The sequence below is a fragment of the Perissodus microlepis genome, chromosome 23 (genome assembly GCF_051167445.1).
Source record: "Perissodus microlepis isolate ML-2025 ecotype Zambia chromosome 23, ASM5116744v1, whole genome shotgun sequence".
Lineage (NCBI taxonomy): Eukaryota > Metazoa > Chordata > Actinopteri > Cichliformes > Cichlidae > Perissodus > Perissodus microlepis.
The window spans coordinates 34934237-34947742 of NC_140482.1; positions in this window are offsets into that span (position 1 = coordinate 34934237).

Consider the following 13506-nt stretch of genomic DNA (forward strand, 5'->3'; position numbering starts at 1 on the left):
ATAAAGTGATCAATTAAAAAAAAAATGTTTACAGAGATATAACATGCCATGAAGATGCAGCGAAAGAAAAATAATTAGAATAATTATATAAATGGCATTGATTCCCTACATCTGACTATAATATTCTAATAAACCAATATAAATTGCAAAAGGAACAGAATTGCCTTTTGCCTAAATCAGTGTCATCATACGCACACAAACAAATATACACAAATAACCAACAATGGAAGAAATACCCTGATCCTCTCCTTGAAGTACTGTACACAGATTTTACTGAGTAAAAGTATTAAAGTACACATGAAAGACAATTTCTGCATAAAAAATGTCACTGCGTGGTCAGCAGTTTAATGTGAGACAAAGATATATTATTTTTCATCTTTTGTTACAAAATCTTATTTTCAAAATGCATTTATTCAAAATGTAAATTCTAATTTATCTCAAGTGACCCCAACTGGTCATTGCTTTCATGCAAGCAACAGTGTGACAAAGAGGTGGAGACTTATTGTTACAACAGAACAAACTGTATTTATATACCTTTGATACGATGTTAATCTAAATATAAAGTGGAACTTCAAATATCTATTAATGTGAAATAACTGAATGAAGACAAATTCTACAAAGTAGAATAAAATGAAAATATTCATGTCGAGCACAAGTATTCCAAAATTGTACTTTAGCATAGTGTTTCAGCAAATTACTTAGTTGTATCACTTCACATCACTCATATTTTATGTGCCAAAAAGAGGTTAATAAGATAACATAACACCAAACAGTGTCAATATACTGTGCAATCTAAGACACTGCCACAGGGGGGCAAAGATATCTCCTCATGAATCACCTTGTGAAATCGCCAACTAAACGTAAAAAGTATAAAGTATAAGGTCATACATGGTGCTGTTCTAGTTTATCATTGTCCGTGCTTTAGTGTCTGTTTGTGTGCTTCACTACTAAAAAAAAACAAAACAAAAAAAACCAACTGCATTTGGAGACACTACAAGTGAGTATTAGCTGTCATTGACCGACCCTCCACAAGGGGGAGGTAGTATCAAGATAATGCTATATGCGTTCAGGAGGGCCTATGAAGAAAAAGGGGGATGGCAACATAATGCAGATCTGTGTAAGCCTAACCATGCGGACATGGGTAGATCTAGTCCCCTCTCCACCTCCTTACAATCAACCTTAGCTGTTGTAATGAGAATGTTGCTTGAGATAGAGGCAGCTGTGCCGGCATCACTCCAAAGCCATGTGCACCTGTAGGCCATTAGAAATAGAGCCTTAAGCCTCCAGAGCTGCAATCTAAAGCTGTTTTCTGCCATAAAGCAATAACTAACGCAATAAATTAATTTGTGGTGAATTGCCAGCTATTTGCCTTTTGGGAATGGATTTTTTTTTTATCACTCTGGTTGTATTCTTTTATAACTTTACCACCATCTGCACTGCTACACACCGTTAACAGCAAAAGCAACTTTTTTGACTTATTTATTTGGGGCCTGTTTTCCCAGTTTTATTTTGAGTCTTCTGTTTGCTCAAGCTGTTGAACCCTGAAGGCGGACCTGTACTTGTACACAAAAGGGTCAATGTCTGCTCAAACCCACAGCTGCAAAGGAGCTTATTCTGAAGAGTCTTGTTTTGATAAACCTCTAGTAAACATGCCTGCATGTAAAAATACTCCACATGCAGATTGTCTTATAACCAAAATGAACTAGCATTATGTTCAATTTTTGTTTTGTTCTATTTGTAATTTTATTGCATTTACATTAGCACCAAAAAGCAAAACATTTGAAAAAACAAAATCTTTTCAGTGATGAAACCGAGAGTCAGTCAAAGGAAAACCTGTTTGTCTCTGTCAGCAGGCAGGTGCTTGCAAACAAAACAAGTATTTGTTACTAGCTTCTAAAAAGTTCAAGATAATATTCCTAAAGTTTTATTTTTATTTGCATTGGAAACTTTGTTCGAGTGGTGGAAAGATACTAGCCAACCCAACCCCCAACGATGATAACAAATGCTCCATTCAGACAACTTTGCCTGCCGTGAGACATGCAGACATGCATGTAAAGTGTTGTGGTGAACTTTGTGCAATAAAATAACAGAAGGAACGGCTGCATGTATGAATACATTTTATTTCATGAAATATATCTGATCAAATTTTGGTCCTTGTTTGCATTCCTGAATTCAAAAACCTGTTTCAGTTAAAAGGAAAAAAAAAAGCTCTTTTATTCAAGGGAGTCAATATCTGCTGGTCTTCCATTGTGCAACAGAGCTTATGTTTTCCCATACACCATTGCAGAACTGCACAGTGAAAACAAGTCGAATTCAACCCCAAAAGGAGATTGTGCCTTTAGCTACGACATTGTACAAAGAACATTTTTTCATTAAGGTCAGTAAATTCAAAAGATGCCAATCACCCAGTTAGCTGGGCCGTTTCATGTGTACTAAAACAACGTGAAGGAAGATACGTTCAAATGTGAGTGGAGTTTTAGCATGCTAGTAAGAACTTGAGATTTTCGTACCTTGCTCTAATTTCCTGAATGGCTTAGCGTGCATAGTATCTAGTTTTGACTTGTGTTACACTGAACTGAATACACCAAATTGTAAATTCACAATGCACTCGAACAATTTCAGAGAGGAAAATTTACACAGTGGTTACTGGACGATTATTTCTATTATTTCAAAGCAGGTGATGTGAAATAGCATCTACCACTTACCAACACCATACGCACCAGAGAGCATATGTAAGACAGCTTGACATAACCATCCATCCATTCGCTTCCGCTTATCCTTTTCAGGGTCGCGGGGGGCGCTGTCATAGGGCGAGAGACGGGGTACAGCCTGGACAGGTCGCCAGTCTGTCGCAGGGCCAACACACAGGGACAGACAACCATTTGCACTCACATTCATTCGCACATTCACACCTAATGGCAATTTGGATTTTTTTTTCCCCCCCAATTGACCTATCCCCACAAGCTGCATGTCTTTGGACGGTGGGAGGAAGCCGGAGTACCCGGAGGGAACTCACACAAACATGGGGAGAACATGCAAACTCCACACAGAAAGACCCCGGCCTGATGTTGGAATTGAACTCAGGACCTTCTTGCTGTGCGGCAACAGTGCTAACCACCGTGCCACCGTGCTGCCTTGACATAACCAATCTTAATAATTTGAAACAGCCTTATATCTGCCTTATATTTATATTTGGAAATTGATCGACTATTTGAGATGTTTTGTGCCTAACAAGTTTACGGTTAATTGCACTTAACCTAAAACCACAACAGACAGGGTAAAAGAGTGGGGGTAAAAAACTGAGGAAACCTCATGCCCACAGCGTAAAGACTTCTTACACACAGCATAGCTCTAAAGCGTAAAACAATGTAGCTTGCCATCACCAGTGTGTGACTGTGTGTGTGAATGCGTGAATGACTGAATGTAGTGTAAAGGCTTTGGGGTCCTTAGGGATTAAGTAAAGCGCTATACAAATACAGGCCATTTACCATTTATCCTGCTTTATCATCTGTATTACTATATATGAGAAAATAATTTACATAGTAAGCAAAATGATGCATTAAAGACAACTTCAAACTCAGGGGCTCATTGGGAAAATGTTTAGTGAGGTGATCAATCAACTGAGAACATTTTTTAAAGACGTTTATACAATCTCTCTTGGAACCACAGGAGAGCCATCACCAGGCCAAAGCCACAAGTCAATAATCACATGACTATTAAATTTCACTATTTCACAACATAAAGTGCATATTTAAAAAAAAAAAACAAACAAAAAAAAACTTCGAAGTATAAAAACAAGCCCTAGAAATACAAGGTTACAAAATGAGGACTTCATCTTGATAATGACAGAGGATTTGTCAAAAGATTACCAAAGTGAGTACATGTGTGTTAAGAAAGTGGGAGGGGGTCAGTGGTGCAATGTAAAACTATCTAAACATTTTTGAGCTATTTCACTATATGATAAATGCAAACCTCATGCCAGTGTTGAGAATTCACTGAAAAGAAAGTTAATGATGTGTTTTGACAATATATCTAATCCTATAGTTGCTGACATGTTTTGCTCTCGTGCAAAGCTGTCATTGGGTGAACCAATCAGTGAGCAGTGTGACACTGCTACACATCAGAAAGGAGAGCATATAAGACCCTGTCCACAAGTCAACAGGTATTTTGGTGAATGTAACTTTTTCTATAGGTTTCATCTTTTTGTCAACTTGTAAAATTCGCCTCAGGTCACTAAAAATTAAGGTTTTGAAAAACGTCTTCTAGAAAAAAACAGATTTTGTCTTGCAATGTCAAAGGTGTGCATGCATTAAACACTTCATTAGGTGCACCTCGCTGTTACTGGGTTGAACCCTCTTTTTTGCCTACAGAACAGCCTCAGTTCTTTTTTGCATCGACTCAACAAGGTGCTGGAAAGATTCCTCAGAGATTTTGGTCCATATTTGCATGACATCATCACACATGGAATGAACTCAATGTCATGCTCAAGAAACCAGTTTGACATGATTTTACTTTTATGACATGCCACGTTATCCTGTTGGAAGCAGCCATCAAAACATGGATACACTGTGGTCATAAAGTGACAGACACGGTCAGCAACAATCCTCAGGTAGACTGTGCTGTTTAAATGATGTAAAAGAAGAAGCCCAAAGTGTGCCAGGAAAATATCCCACATGCTATAACACCATCGCAACCAGCCTGAACCACAGATACAAAGTAGGATGGATTTCATGCTTTCACTTTCAAATTCTAACCCTACCATCCAAATGCTGCAGCAGAAATCGTAACTCATCAGGCCAGGCAACCCTTTTAAAATTTTTCTATTGTCCCATTTTGGTGAGCTAGTGTGTGTTCTAACCTTAGTTAACTCAGTCAGAATTCACCCTAGCTAACATTGGCACCTGGTGTAATCTTTTGCTGCTGTAGCCCATATGCTTCAAAGTTTGACGTGTTCTGCATTCAGAGATGCTCTTTTGCGTGCATTGGCTGTAACCAATAGAGCCACTGTTGCCTTCTCACTAGCTTGAAGCAGTCTGGCTATTTCCCTGTGACCTCTGACATCTGACATGGTATTTTCAGAGAACTGCCGCTATTGTTATGAGCAGCAATGGTGCTAAATAGGAGTTGTTTGGGAAAATCTCAGTAGATCAGCGCTTTCTGAAATATTCAGACCAGCCTGTTTGGCACCAACAACTAAGCCACATAGTCGTATAAATCACCATTCTTCCCAATTCTCATGCTCAGTTAGAGCTTTAGCAGGTCATTTTTACCATGTTTAACAAGCCTTAATGTTGTCATAAACCAAGATTTTACCACAAAATGAAGTGTTTTCTAAAGGTAGGCAAGTCCTCACAATGTGATTGTGTGAGTTTTATGTCCCAACAGATTGTACACACACACACACACACACACACTTGCAGTTAATGTTAAGCAAATCCAACTAACAAACGTGCTCATGTGAAAAGATAACTCTCTCGCCAAGAGGCGAGACAAAACAAAGACACACACTGTTGACTGTGTCAGTGCTTGCTTATTTATTAGGCGATTTTGCGTGCTGCTGACAAACTTCCCACTATATGCTTCATTCTTTAGAGCTACTCAAAACAGTCCAGTGAAACAGTCTCGTCGCTGTCTAAAGTGTCACAGCCGGTACACTTTTACCCACCTTAAGTGCAGAAAATAAAAATAAAATAAACACAGCTGTTTGGAAAGTTAGTGTGCAACAATATGCAGCAAATCAGATGACTCCAAGGATTCTGGTGTACCCTACCTTTCCACAATTCATTTCTCTGAGTTGCTAATGGAATGGTGAATAACACATACGTCATAAACAAAGCACAACCCAATAACACTGTTCATCAACCAAATGCTTGGAGAACCAAACTGACACTTGATTGGATTTACAATGACAAATAAAGATTCTTTTAACAATATGGAAAGACTCAGCGAGACCTTACCAGATCATAAGTCATGAAAGAGATTGAGGGAAATTTAATTGTATAATGTTTTACTTTGCGAGAGTGAGAGAGAATCTGATTTTGATATATTTGGCTGCACGAGTGAGTGTGAGACAATTAGATTAGCAATCTCTTTGGTTTGTTTGATATGTAACATCAGTCTCCTTCGTGAAACTCGACGCCTTGTTGCCGTCTGTGCGGTCTCCATCCTGTGCTCCTCGGGGAAAACAGGTCCAGGAGCAGTTCAGGGTTTCGACAGATCTGCTGCGAGGCATATTTGTCTCTTGGCCGCTGTACATCCTCAAGGCTGGTGTCTCATTTCAAGCTTTTTCACTGAGGGGCCTGCCCTGCATGTGCTTCCCAGGCTTTTTGTTTAACAGCAGAGCATCACTTCCAGATTAAAGCACCATCACTGTAAGAGATATCGCAATTGATTTATTATGCACAATAGGAGGGGAAAACAAACAGCAACTATGTTAAATACACAAACTGTACCTTTAGCCTAACCACCCAAAGACCCACACACATGCAGTAAGCTATATGCTGCAGTGATCTCTCGAATTTATAGCTGTAATGACTTAAGCCCTGTTGTTGAGAACTTGCTGTAAGCCAAGAAATCATGCAAACTCATGACTGTGTGGAGGGTTTGCTTTCAGGAATCATATGAGACAGCTCCAGGCTGAGACAGTACGGAAGTCCAAAATGCATTTTTATGATTTTCTTTTATATTTACTCTTACCAAGACAACTTTCATTTGGCCACATCTTGCTCCTAGACTTCTTTGTACAAGACAGTCAATTTAAATAAATATATTTATATTTTTGGTCATAATGATCATTTGTCTGTTGTAATCTCTTGAGGTCAAAGTTAAAAATATAAACAAAATCTGTTTTTGTGCAGACCTTTATTTTGCCAATTTAAACAGTTACTTATTTGAGTTTTCTAGGTTTTTCAAATTAAATTGTTGTTTCATATTTTGTATTTTATGACAAACTACAGATACGCTTTTTATAAACAGTTAGTTTGATAATTTAGAGGTCAAATTCAAAAGCATGGGGTGGTCTGCGGTCAGAGGAGGGTCTGTCTGTGTGGTGTTTACATTTTCCTGTTGTTGATACATGGGGTTTTCAATGAGTGCTCTTTAAAGACATGCACAGGTTGATTGGTGATAAGCTTGCTGATGTGACCCTAGTTGGATAGTTCAGGAGATCAATGAATTTAAACCTAAAGTTGTACTGGACAACTCTTTGCTTTGCCTGACAGTGACAGTGCCCAAAGGGTCTTTCAGACTTTCAGAACGCAAAAAGGCCCATGACATCTGCATCATACCCAGCCCCTGTATCTCAAAGGGAAGACTGTTTTTGTATATATTTTTTTAAACTAAACCCCCTCCTTAGTTCAATTTTATAGTGTTTGAATTGGAACACTGTGCCTCTTGTTTCCTCTGGGGAGATATGACCTGGATACAACAATGTTTACTCAAAGCAATTGTGGCTTGTTTTCTAGCTCTTGTTTGTGCATAAAACTGTTTTTGTGTGCCATAGTATCTTCAGTCCGTGTCTTTTCTCTGATGGGTCTGCTTGTCTTTGTGGAAATATTCACATGCTTGCGACCAAGCCAATGTAGTAGTCATGTGCTTACTGACTTGTGGCCTTGGCCTGGGGATGACACCCTTAGATTCATGTGATCGGTGACAGTGGGCTATGTGGGTACTCTCTAGAAGCCTCAGGCTTAAATTGGGTTAAACATACTCTTTTCATATGCCAGACTGATAGAAATAAACTCATGGAAGTCATCAAAGTGCATCTGTCTCCCAACACAACCGTGAGGCTAACTAACAGCGTGCATATTTCTCATGTTCCCGGTTCCCTGTTTTTTGCAGAGCACCGGCTGCAGTTTCATTGATTCGGCACAGACAACACTTGGAATTATTCTCTGAGTAGCTTTCTGATGCTTTTTTTTGTTTGTGTTTTGCTTTACAAAAAAGCAAACCCTGGCAAAGAACACTTAACAAAAACATGTCTCTCAATTCCTGACAGGAGGATTACATTAACTTTCATTACTCGAATCCTGTCCCTCAGAATATCAAGTTAATTATGAAACAAAAAAAGCTTGTGTTGCTAGTTAAACAAGAAATTTCCATATTAACTCATATCTCTCACATCCTGTCAGGATACTGGTGCTTCCATGAGAGTTTCTGTCAAACTTTTAAGTTACACAATAAAGAGCTTGAGAGCCTGACACACTACAATTTATAAAATACACGGAAACAGTAAAAGTATAAAAAGACAGACAAAGCATCATTTCACAACACATGCAAAATAAAATAAAACTCCAAAATTAGGAAGAAGGCTATCTGCGGCTTTATTTTTTAGTTAATTCGATTTTTTTCTCGTTTACTTTCACTGTTGTCGGGGCAGCCACACAACTTTGGCTGGAAGAAAATGCAGCAGGTTGCACATTCTGTGTTTCAGCTGCTGAATAAATTGCTTTGAGAATTGTTACATTGTTTTTGCAGTTAGTGTTTTATTGCTCATACCATGTGCAATTTAGAAACAGAACTGTATTTATTAACAAAACAGACACCAAGGTGCTGCAGTCATCAAAGCAATCATAATTGTTCAGCTGCAGTGGAAATCTCCATGAAATTATTCGGACTTCCATATTATTTTTTCTTGCTTTTTTTTTTTTTTTTGCTTCAGTCAAGGGTCAGCAGGGGGTTAATATATAAAATGGAATTAATGTATTCATGCTTTCTACAAATCATTTCATTGTGATCTATCATGTTACATTTCTCAGACCTTGAAATGAGATTCGAGGGATTTAGAATGATGAATGAAAGAAAAATTAGTTTATGAATATACTCCCAACTTTTAACATACTAAAATTCCCTATATATATTTTATTTGAACAGAAAATAGTTGTAGATATGTAGATGCATAAATCTTTGAATTGTAGGCTGTTTTTTTCATAGATCTACCTTAAGACAATATGTACTGGGAATACACTGGTAAATAAGAATACAGAAACAAAAAACTATAGATAATTCATTCTTAACAAAAAAAACCTCTCACTATACATTTTAAAATGTCCTACAACAATGAAATCCAGCGAAAAGGCCATCAGTTAATTTTACATCCTTAAACTACCCTGTAATACGAATCAAAGTATTCTTAAATAAGTACCATAAATAATTTTATGTCAGAATTTTTCCTATTTTCTTCTCTCCTAAAAACTTTAACTGCAGTAACACTTTCTCTATATTTTCAAATAAGTCCCTTAGTAAAGTATTATATATTCTAAATAGTGATTCTGATCTCTAGAGCCTCATTCAAGCTTCATCTGCGCAAGTGTTATTAAACTGATAATCAAGAAAATCTGAAAAACCACATCCCAGAGCCAGCAAGAACACACTTTTATGAAAATCGACTGTGAACCTTTGTTGCAATAACTTGCAGTTGTTAGTCACAGATAGACAGCCAAAATGGAAACCTCTGTGGATAATTACTATGTTGATAAAACTTGGATATTACAAGATACGAGTGTGGGATTTTAACATATATCACATGAAAATCAGATGTTGTCATAGATAGATAGATAGATAGATAGTAGGGGTGCAACGATACTCGTATCGATATTGAACCGTTCGATACAGTGCTTTCAGTTCGGTATGCATATGTATCGAACAATACAAAATTTTTAATTTATTTTAGCAACTTTCCTTCTGACCATGCTGTCTGTGTTGAGCGCTCAGTGGATCTGCGCTCGACAGTACAGCCTAGGCGGAGTAGTCCAACGCAGATTCACTGAGCGCAGGGCAAGCTAGCGAGACAGAAGTTAAGCTTCTGTCTCGCTAGCTTGCAACATGCAACATGGCAAATTGAACCTCCCCCACCCTCATTCAGATCTGGCGTTTGGAACTATTTTGGTTTTCATGTATGACCCTGAAGGTAAGCGCGTCATGGACTAAAGTAAAACAGTATGGTGGATGTGCCACGTAATGCTCAATTACATGGGTGGGAACTAGTGTGTTAGCGCAGTTAGCTCGTTAACGTGTTGGCCGTCCAGCCCCACGCACGGGGTGATCCGCGGTAGCTCGTTAACGGAGATTTGCCGTGTTGTGGCGTTAACGTAATTTCAACGAGATTAACGCTGATAGCACTAGTGGGAACACAATGAATATGACTGCACATTTACTCCGACAGCATCCTAGTGCAAAGACAAGTGGAAGCAGACAAAAACAACAAGCACGCATGCTACAAACTTTACCGAGTCATGTAGACAGCCGTTAGCACATGATTCTCCTTATGGGGACCTGATATGTTTAATATGCTGCTGAGAATATAGCCCAGAAGAAGCGTATAGTATAGCTTTTATTTTGGAAAGAGCCATTTCTCTGTAATAAACTCTCTTTTCCAAAGATGAGTGATTCCTCAATCAGATACAGGGCTCGCAAAATCACTAGCCCCACGTCCCGGGGCTAGCGATTTTTCCAGTCGTGCTACCAAAATCTATCTCTGCCCTGCCCGTTGGGCTATCGTAGGAAGGAAAAATATATGTCAATGCTTTTGCATTCTTTTGGAAATGTAGCTGGGTAATTATGTCATTGGCATCGGTGAGCCACTGTCAATATGTGACATATTGAAATCGCGTTTGAATTTGCGCTTGTTTTTTGCTTTCACTTTGCAATCGCGCAAGCTGTGTATAGAGAGCGACAGCACTGATTGGTGAGTGACGATAATTTGCGCACCAATTCCTCTGACATCGTCTTATCAATCGTTAGCTTACTACGCAAACATGACAAGTGAAATCTCCCGCAGCAAGCTTAAACATGTGAGAGGTTGATCGCGCAGAGAATCGCTGAGCGTTATGTGAGTGCGTGTGTAAAAGCAGCAGGATATATATTTTAGTTCTGCTGAGCCAAATAAGACAGGTCAGGGTGAAGAAGTGACAGCCAAAGAAAAGCTTACCACAAAACGGAAAAGTTATGACAAATCAGACTATAAGGCAAAAAATAAAGTGCAGCTTTATGGTTTCATGGACAAAATAATTTCTGTGGCTGCATTATGACGAGCTAAATAACCAGGGGTGCACATAAGTGGTCCGCAGCTGCGCATTCGCTGTCAAAATAAAAAACGCGCACAAGATAAGAAGTTGCAACGCGTGTTTGCATACATAAGATTTTCTGGAGGAGGACAGACACTTGTTTAGAACTCTTGAAGATGTCAAAGAAGCTCCTTTAAGCAATTACTTTGGTGTTCCTCCACCTCCAAAGAAATGTCAGAAGGAGTCCGAACCACAAAAGAAGCGCGTATTCTCGGAAAAGTGGTTGCAGGAGGTGAGCTAGCTTCAAACAAATGATGAATGCACAGAGATGTGGTGCAGAATGTGCCGTGAAAATCCCACTCTAGCGGACAAAAACAGTGCCTTTTATATGGACGCAAACGCGCGTTGCAACTTCTTATCTGGTGCGCGTCTTTTATTTTGACAGCGAATGCGCACATGCGGACCACTTATGTGCACCCGTGTAAATAACATAATGTTCTGCCAGGTGTGTTGTTGGTTTTCCCTCGATTTCTGAGTCGACAAGCGCCTTTGTTACTGGGACCAGTAATTTTAAGAAAGGCCCCCATTAGAACCCATGAGAAATGCAAGAAATGCATTATTGCTCAGTCTGCAATATCTTTCCCAGAACAAACACCAATTGCAAATAGAACAGCATACTATGTTGCAAAGAGTGAACTACCACTGGCACAATTTAGCAGTCTTTGCAAACTTCAAAAAGCAAATGGCCTCGATCTTGGTTCCACTTGCCTCTTACCCGTGACTTCAGTGGAAATTTCAAATTCAGGACACAGACTGATTCATGTTCTACACAGTTCTTACAAGTTCATAGAAATTTCTGTTCAATTAGAACCAAGTATTTGAGTTGATGATTGTAATTTTTATACAATGTTGTAATTTGTTTTTCAACAATTTTTTGATTAATGTTTTGTTTCCTTTACAATATTATACATTAAAGTATAATATTGTAAAGGAAACAAAACAGGAAACAAAACATCAATCAAAAAATTGCTCTCTTTTTTATTCGGGCTACTTAAATTTATTTTGGGCTACCAAAAACTGAAGTGTCCCTGCCCGAAGGGCTACCAGGGATTTTGAAATTTTGCGAGCCCTGAGATATATATATATTTTTTTATTACTTTTTTGTTTCAGCAACATTAAATTTAAAAACTGTACTTTTGAGTTAAAATATATATTTATAATTTTAATAAGTGACAAATTAAAAAGGCATGAACATTTTTTTTTGTATCGAAAAAGTATCGAACTGTGACATCAAAGTATCGAATTGAACCGAACCGTGAATTTTGTGTATCGTTGCACCCCTAATAGATAGATAGATAGATAGATAGATAGATAGATAGATAGATAGATAGATAGATAGATTGTAGTTGTTCAGTCGTGTTGTTCCCCTGAATGTTCCCCTGGATGTGTAGACGAGCCAACTTGCTTGAAGCAAGCTATTTCCAATCAGCTGAGCAGCCTTGGTGGTGGAATAGACTATGGAGAAATTACTCCACGTTCCACATCTTGATTATCAGCCCTTCCAATCAGAACAAAATCTTCTATGTTTCCATGTAAAAACTTTGATTACGTCAAAGGATCATTCTGAACACATGCTTCAAAACACTTAACACCAATTTAGCAGTGTGAGATCATGAGACATAATCCAATAAAATAACGATCATAATCTCTAATGAAGAAAAGAGTGTAATATTTTATAATATTATGTTGGTGAGCAAGACGACAACTTTCTTTTTTTTGTTTCAAAATGTTAATGTGAAATGAATTGTATTACAGCTTCTTGGTTCAGCACATCCAGTGAGTCAGCTGTAGCTCTGTGTATATACAGGTTAGCACAAACTATATAAAAGCTGGGCATAGCTGGCATAGATGAGAAAATGACCCCACTTGCTTGCCAAATTCAGTAAACATTCCTGGTGACTTAATGGTTTCAAATGCTAGCTTTAAGCCTTTTTTATTGAACATTGTATCCATTTTGTAAATATTGCAGATGATTGCATTACCTCTGGGCCTCAGAACTAGAAATGGATGGTCTACTATGGGTCTTTCTTTGAAGGCAAAAGCCTGTATTTCAAAGCTGGTGTTGCAGTGCAGATATCAGCCAAAATTCATGTTTCCATCCTTCTTTGTTGTTTACAAATGCAAATAGATTTAAAAAGCATAAACAAAAAAACAAAACAAAATCGACATCAGAAGACAGTCAATAGATTCACCAGATGGAATCCATCATTTGTTCTCGACAAAAGCTGTTTATCCTGATGAAATCAAAGCCTGCCCAAATGTGTTTGGACAATTTAACCTGGGTTAGAAACAGTAACAGCAAATACCAATAGGCTTTTCTACTGCTTTAACATATTGACATGTAGATATCTGTCTCTAGACAATTTCTCTCCACACAACTCAGATACAGACTTGACTGGGAAATAAACACCATAATCTGCCGTGGTTGTGTGTGACAGTGCTG